The 8,738-nt window shown below is 39.5% G+C and overlaps 1 long non-coding RNA gene across 1 annotated transcript; it reads left to right on the top strand.

The window, feature by feature from the left end:
* Positions 1 to 423: 423 nt before the first annotated feature.
* On the top strand, positions 424 to 1,374 carry LOC145421148 (uncharacterized). The gene is made up of 2 exons (XR_013902458.1): positions 424 to 523; positions 1,117 to 1,374. It is a non-coding gene; the product is annotated as an uncharacterized LOC145421148 (long non-coding RNA).
* The last annotated feature ends 7,364 nt before the right edge of the window (positions 1,375 to 8,738 follow it).

Raw genomic sequence — 8,738 nt, forward strand, 5'->3', positions numbered from 1 at the left:
ATCAAGCTGGGTGGCATTTCCTCACATCTTAAAAAAATGACACCCTGCTATGTGACACTTCCCCTCTCCTTATCATTGGAATTTATAAGCTCTCATTCACGCCAGGTGCTTAGACGGGGGAATGCACATATAACCCCCCCAACACGCACACACAAAAACACACACACCTATGTATCTATACACAGCAAATTCAAAAGTGTTAAATGTTTTGGTGTTAATAGTCTTCTTGCAAAAGTAGAGTTAATTTTACTCTAAGCAGAGTCACATTCTTTTAATGTAACTCTGAGGTGTAAAATGATAGTAGTTAAAATCGAGTGTTAAAAATGAGTGTTTCTATTTCAAATCTGGAGGTGTTACAATGGAAACATTAACTCTTGACCTCTTAACTCTGAACTCCCACAGGGGCTATGACACCAATAGAGCAAATTCACAGACTCCGCCCCCAGCACGGCTCCAATCGAAGCTGAAGTGAAGCCGTTTCAGAACATTTTGCTCTACATATTTGAGTTGTTTGCCATGCTTGGTAAGTCATTTTTTCAAAGATTGTTTCAATTATTATTATGAGCTTTTACTTCTGTGGTTCTTTGGAGTTGAGACAAAGCTGTGTGAAAGGCATTAGCCATGTTGCTCGGTGATAGCATAATATTCTGTTTTAGCTAGCTGAAAGGTATTGTTTGCGGGCAAATACCACAGCCTTGAAAAAAAGCTTGCATGTGAATTTTCAGTCAAATCTTTGGTCAAATACACCTAAAACAATGTCTAGAATGTGAAATGTTGGTATAATGGTGCTACTTGAAGCCTGAAACCGATCGCCCATAAAAAAAAACCAAAAAAACGAGCAAACAGCAGTAGCAGGCGTCCTGACTGGGTTCTACGTTAGCATAGATCCCTCCAGAGTTTTGTGCACACGGTTTAGGTAAAAATGAAAAAGGTTGAGGTTTTACATTTAGTTCAGTATTACCTGTTGCCTGTGTCTTTGTCTTTTGGGAAAATACTTTACACAAGTAATGGCTCAAAGAGGATTCCTTTTTTTTTTTTTTACTGTGCTGCAATTGTTTACTGGATTATTTGTGCCATTAATTAGTGTCAACTAATTTTTATTCAATCTCCACAGAGGATATGCTTGTGAAGATGGAGTATGGGGGAGAGCAGAAGTGCGTTGAAGTTCCACAAAGGGATGAATGAAGGACATGCATATTGTATTGAAGAAATAAGTGTTGAGAATGCTGTTATTTGCATTTACCAGCTCACCTATGTCAGACCTTTTGATAAACACAATTCTAATGAAAGTGAGAACATGTACACTGTTACATCTTTCAGAAAATGTTTTGAAATTGTGGTGCACAGTTCAGAATAAATGTTTTTCAAAAACCATTGCGTCTTTTTAGTAAATGTTTATTTCCAAAAGAAATTTCTATAAGTTCAGAACAGTAAAATTCCCGCTTTTTAGAATGAATTAGAAGATAACTCTTACGTAGTTAAACTAAAATACTCTTTGAGAGTTAATATATAAACTCTTAACACCAAGTGTTAAATTATCAACTCCAGACAGATTTGGTGTTTAACACTAAATCAGAGTTAACGTACCAACTAGGGCTGGGCGATATGACCCAAAATTCATATCTCGATATTTTTTAGCTGGATGGCGATATAAGATATATATCTCGATTTTTTTTTAAGCCATAAAGTAAGAACAAAAAGAGAGTTCTTAGTCAAAGCTGTGTCCCAGATGTCACACAGGCACTTTTATTAACATACAGCACAGATGTACATGAAAAATTACTCAAAATTAAATTATGAGCATTCATTAAATAATAATGCTCCATAAATAAAAGAAAACAAGGTTTTTTTTGTGCTAAACAAAGAGCTCACAATTGTGCAGTCAAAATGTAAACTAAAAGACGCTGAGCGTAATAACAAAGACAGACAGATTTCACAGCTGCTCTGTTCCCAAGTTTTACTGTGTGACTGACAGCCTGGAGTTTGAAATCCACTTCATAACCACGTCTCTTACAGGTGCCATTTATGGTCCTTATACACACACAATACGGTAATATTACGTTGATGCACAGTACGTATCACTCCGCGAAGCTCCTCGGTAGCCGTAATGCGCCGACAATCTATCAAGCGGTGCAGCTCCGTAGCTTACCAAAGTCGTACTAAAACATTTTTTGACAGATTGCTGAGCGCCGTGTACCACATAAAATCGGTTCGCGGCCATCAAGCACAACCAGAATTCATACATAAGGCACGCTATCAACTTTTGAGAGAATGAAAGGATTTTAGGGTTAGCGCTGTTAGCTCGTTAGCGCGGTTAGCTCGTTAGCATGTTTAGCTCGTTAGCACGTTGACGCCGTCCAGCCCCACGCATGGGGCGATGCGCAGTAACTCGTTAACGGAGATTTGCCGTGTCCGTCTTGTCGCTGCCTGCACGTGAAGCGATGGGGTAGGAGGGGGAGTTGTCTTCAGTGAAGGCGAGGCGAGGTAACGTTGCGTAGAGACAAAAGTGGACGAAAGAGAGGCAAACTTGCGGCTCCACAGCTATAATTATAACGTAACATAGACTATATCGATATAAAGGATATTGTCACATCTTATATCTCGTATAAAAATATATCGATATGTTTTAAAAACTCGATATATCGCCCAGCTCTAGTACCAACTCTCCAAAAAGAGTTAAATTAACGCTCTCTGGTGTGGACCCATATAGACACTTTAATAGTGTTGAAATCAAATCTGACAGTGTTAATTTGGACATGCTGGATTTGCTGTGTAGATACATTTCGGATTATTATATTATATTAATAGATTTTGTATAAATCACCTTAACATTCCAGCATCTCATTAAGCAGTTAATTCGCAGACAGGGACATCCCCAACCATAAAAGCCATGCTTTCGAGGGACCCCTTGGAGAGGAGAATCAAGGTGTTAAAATAGGGAACAGATTTATTAACCTCTAATTGTTGGTGTGGATGTCTCCTCATCATACAGGGGTGAGTTACTGACAGACTGCAGAGTGCTAACTTTTGTCAGTTGGCAGATTCACGATGCTCATTGATGAAACATCTTGCTGGGAAAGAATATTTCCTAAAAGTTGCAAAGTTGCTGGCACCATGTGGAAATGATCCCTTATGTCCTTAAAGGTGTATTGTCTTGTATTCTTTCACCAGGCAAATAATTAATAGCATGATGGGACGATAGAATAGGGAGAGATGCAAGACTGGAGAAATAGTAGAAGGAGAGAGGAGGACAGAAAGAGAGAGCAGGGGGTTATGGGCCTAAAATATCTTGGCGTGGGGGTTCGGCGAGGACAGCCACAGGGTTTGTCATGCTTGCAGATTCAGTGTGTTCACAGACCAACACACATAACGCATGACTAACTGTAGATAGCAGGAGATTGCAGAGGCTCAAAAAAGTGAGGCTTGTCTGGCTGGGCTATTTGTGGAGCAGAAATTCAGCTATGGGCACTACTGTCATCTGATGATGGATCAGTGAGAGAAGAGCAGATCAGATGGAAGGTGAGGAGGACAGGGCATCTTGTTGCAACACAGGTTTTGGGAAAAACAAATCTCTTCCACCAAGCCATGTGCCTGGGCATCAAGCGTTAAACAATCTCAGTCTCTGCATGGTCACAGCTAGAATTTCTTTCCTTTGGTCTGAACTGCTGATGGAGAGTTTAATCTCCACCTCCATGTGTTCACAAAGCTCTGCAGAGCTGTAGTTAAATGTGAAACTTTATCTACATGTAAATTCTCTTTCTGCTCCCCTTTCCAAAGTTAATGTTCAAACCATACTAACACAACTTTTACACTGATGCCGACAACTGCCTATTTATTTTAGCAGGTATTTACTTGTGTCTAGACCTAGATTGGTGATTTTTAAGCGTCTTTAATACTTTTTACTTTTTACTTGGTGGAAACCAAAAGACAAATAATAGGAGCGGACATGAGTTGATATGTTAGACCATTATTCAGCCTGTATAGCTGCATATACAGTACTATACTATCCATAAATGACTTGCTTCCTAGTAATTTGCTTCACGATTATGACATTTGCATTCAGCAAATACAGACTTGATTTTCTGGTCCTAAGTTTTCAGTTGCAGGAAGTATTACTATAAAAGGTGGAGTTTTCCATTTTCCAGCCCTGATACCTGTTTATTGCAGATTTGCAGATTTCCTTGTTATTACACAGAAACTACCACATTTTTTCCAGGTGATAAGCCACAGCATCAAACATCACATTTATATTGTTACCTCCAAATAAAGGAGAATGCTAAGGACATAAGGTAGGATTTATTTCAGCATCGACAAAGAATCAACCAATATTTCCTCATGTATGAAGTAATACAATCGCTATTGTTTTATCCACTGTGGTGGCTCTGTTTTGGTCCACCAACAGTGTCGTGACACCTTCCTGCCCCTCCTATTCCATACCCTTCTCCTCTTTCCCCTGGTGGTTGAGCTTTACTGGGTTTGGATAGCACCGGTGACCCAAGGGGCAAAAGTCTGCAGATCCCTTCACAGCTCTCAGCCCACTGTGTGATCTTTGATTTATGTATTCGTTCTGAATTACAGTTTATGAATGACTGTCCTTTAACAGCAGGAAACGAGAGAATAGAGAACCGAACTCATAGAATAAGGGTCTTGGATTGGTGTGTGCATGTGAGCGCGTATATGTGTATGTGTGTGGCTGAAAGCAGGGAGGGGGTAAGTTCGAAGAGCACCTGTGCAACAGGCAATCTGTCTTTGTCTAAAGAATGTAACAGTGACCTCTACATGAAGGTGTGTGTGTGTGTGTGTGTGTGTGTGTGTGTGTGTGTGTGTGTGTGTGTGTGTGTGTGTCAATCATCTGTGCGTAAGAGCAGGTGCTGAAATCTGTTCACAACAATGACAGAAAGTGCCTGTATGTTCATGTAACAATGTAACAAATGATACTGCATATTAAGTGAGAGTTGCAATTTTAGTTACTGTTAACTACAAGCAAGTTGTAATTTGTTGCATTAACTTCTCAGCTCTCACTAAAGAATTTTAATCTAGGCAACACTTTACATCATAAAAACAAATAAAGCAGCATTAAGCATGTTCATGCTTTCAGGCCTGTTCCATTAATATTAAAACAACATTTTTTACATCAGTTGGCTATCTTGGCCAACGTCACTACCCATCTAATTTTTTATTAGCTTAAATGTTTTGTTGACTGCTTTGACATTAGAAGGTCTAGTGAAACTTAAGCCCCCTCCCAAACATTACCTCTCGTTCTCACTTGGTATGCTCTGGATGGTCAAGTGGAACATTCCTGCAGACTGCATTTCACTCTGTTGGCTCAGATCTACTTTAATCACCTCAGCAATGGCTGAGCTGCAGATATAGAGTGTCAGTACCAGGGAAAGACAGAGAGAAAAAGAGAGTAAGAGAGTGGACCACAGAATTACTTTACCATCAGTGGGCCAAGCCAAGTTTTATAGGGTCAGAATGTATTCATATCAACTGGCACAGGTTTCACGTTTTTAAAGTGAGGTCCTTCACATTTCTATGGTCCTGTCTGGTAAATTTAGCTCCCAGTCAGACTTTTAACACAAACATAGTAAGTACCATAAAACAAATGCACCAAACAACAAAGGCTGTTTGTCATTGTCTTAAAATGCAACTGATATGGGTCTTATTTTAAGTCCATTATCCACTGTTGTCCATGTCTGTCTCCGCCACACACTCCAAAGGGAAACATCTGGCTCTTCACCTACCATATTTAATGGCCAGTTACAAGTTAGAAAAAGAAAGAACTTAGGGTAATGGTAAGGGTAGTAAGGATAATCAGAAAATAAGCTAACATTACCAGCTGGCTTTAATTCTAGCCTGCTGGGAATACTGGCCACAGTTTATGTCTTAATTGAGACACAAACTACAGTCTACATGTGTCATAAGCACATGATATATTGGTCCAAACCCAAAGGATTATGTTGTGTTTTTCAGAGACTTACTGACAGCCACTGTATAAACATAAACATGTGGAGTATTCGAGTAAATGATTAAGATCATCATATTTCTGGTACTGACAATTGTGACACATTCACTCTGCCAGTTGGCTCACCATTGAAACTGATTATCAAAAAACTTGTATTAGAATGCGTAGTAGACATGAACATAGTGTGTTCTGTTTAACCTTAAGCCAAACTATGGCAGTTGCCCCATCAGATCTGAGGACAGATCTCATCCTTCTATAGTAGATCGTGTGCTGCTTGTCCTGGAAAACCAGTCGTCCGTGCATAAAATGTAATATTATACACTGTGCCTCTCTCTCCCTCTTTCTCTCTCCACTGCACCTCCGTCTTCACCCTCCTGTCATGGTGCCATGGACCAGATCATTTACACTGCTCATACTGTGTGTCAGCAGGTCGTTACATTTATTTCAGATGACCACCAATTAGCTGGCTTCTAATTAATCAGCACTTTGCCTGATTGCCACACAAGTTGAGTCCGTCACCAGAGTGGACGTGGACCAATAGTTTTATGATTGTCAACTAAGAAGAGTGTGATCCATCTTTGCTCATTTGGACAGTGCACCAATGAGATTGGCTGCATAGTACTGTTCTTTCTGTTTCTCTGCTGAAAATGTTCTACTTTTAATATAATTGTCATTTTATTTTGATCTAACTGTTGAACAGTTGACAGTCTTGGCATTACAAACACTTTGTAACGTCACATTTAATTTTACTGTATGCCATCACAAAAGCTGGTCTTTAGCATTGCTTCAGTTCACTGAGATTTGTCAGCATTCATTTGTCCACAGCTCTTTTAAGGTCTCACCACAGCATTTCAATCAGGTTGAGGTCTGGACTTGACTCTTTTCATTTTCACCCATTCTATTTCTAGATTTTCTGGGTATGCATGGGATCATTGTCCTGTTGCCTGACCCAATACTCACTAAGCTTTAACTAATGGACAGATGGCTTCACATTTGACTCTAGAATACTTTCACATAAAAAGAAGTTCATGGTCAACTCAACGATTGTAAGGTGCTCAAGTCTTGTGCACAAGTCATCACACCTCCACCACTGTGCTTGACAAGAGGTATCTGTGCTTTGTGATTCGTGCTGTGCATTGTGGCTAAACGTCACTAAGTTGGTCTCATCTGTGCAAAGACATTGTTCCAGAAGTCCTGTGGGGTCTATCAAATCTAAGCTCAATTGCCACACTTGCATTTTTTTTTTACAGAGAAAAGGAATTCTCCCCCAAACAAGCCATACTCGTGCACCCTCACAAACATTAACATTTATCATGCTAACTTGTGTTTTTGAGCATTGCATGGTCTGACTTTGGGGTGAACTTCAATCCAGGAAGATAGTGGCACTATGTTCACAAACACAAGACCATCAAATTCCCAAAACATCTGCTTTTATGCACACCTAACCAAGTGCATTCAATTACTATTCCCCATGTTTGTACCTGGCAACAAATTCTTAAAATTAAATGATGGGCATTTTACCCAATGTAGCTTAGGTGTGCTACAATGTTACTGTTTAGGATAAATTCCAAATTAAGCAAATCAGTAAATCAGACCGAATGATGCATCGAGAATAAATACGATTCGAACATCAAGCAAAAAGATAAGCCAACTGTTCATAAACTGAGCCAACTGATTAGTTTTATCTTAAAAAAATCTTGCACCAAATTAAAGCATTTATTTGGGCATTAGAACATTTCATTTCTAATCCATCTTGTATAAGTGTCATCCAAATGTCAGTGCTCGGCTATACACAATGCATTATATGCATTAACACACAGGAGCCTACATAATAATACATTCTATATGCAATTGCATGGCTTCTCATTCCAAGGTACAAATGTCTGAAGGTACATTAGATGAAAGAGAAGACCACGATTTGATCACTCCATCAGTGAAAATAGCTTGCTATGATAATCATTTCAGACGACATGATATGAGCCCATGCTGACTGATGAATAGTGTTGTCTGTAATTATATCTAAATTGATTTATGGGGATACATTTCCAGAACGCTTTGACTGCATATAAGGTTGCACCTGTTCAGCCAGATGGAGATATAGATAGTCCACAAGGTACAGAGCATATATACAATACACACAGAATATAAATAGAAAGCCAGCATAGTAATACATCTTGAAGTTGTTTTTTTATGTATTTATATGTATTTATTTTTTAAATGCTGTTTTCAGAATGGGGCAGCCCATGTGAGGTCAGTAATCTAAGGCACCGTTTTCTTTTTTTCTGTTGTCAACAATACATCAAATATATTATATTTATATATGTGTATTATATCTCAATATACGCTGATGAAAGATTAAGTGTACCGAGCTTCCACATTGCTGGATGGGAACACTTGCGGTTGCAATAAAGTTTATATTACTCCATTCTCCATCAGTTGCATTTTAATGCTGTGCTGCTGGGACAGCACAGCATTCACAGGGTCAGTGTAACCTTGCCAGTCATTGAGTCACTTCTCAGTTTTAGAGGAGCGCAAATTACAGCAGGGTAGGCTTTACACATTAAAGGCCAGTGGAAAGCTAAAAGGAGGCTAGTGAGCGCGCCCCGGGCATGCGAGTGGGCAGCCGTCGCATGTTCCAGATATCGTCACATCACATGAAGATTCCTCACTACACACATTAATCTCTCACCATGATGCTTTACTGGGACTCAGACTACCGGTATGAGCTCCTGCATATTGTACAGCGTATCTCAGCAGGAGTGTGCGTGTGTGT

This window comes from Astatotilapia calliptera, chromosome 16 (assembly GCF_964374335.1).
Source record: "Astatotilapia calliptera chromosome 16, fAstCal68.1, whole genome shotgun sequence".
Lineage (NCBI taxonomy): Eukaryota > Metazoa > Chordata > Actinopteri > Cichliformes > Cichlidae > Astatotilapia > Astatotilapia calliptera.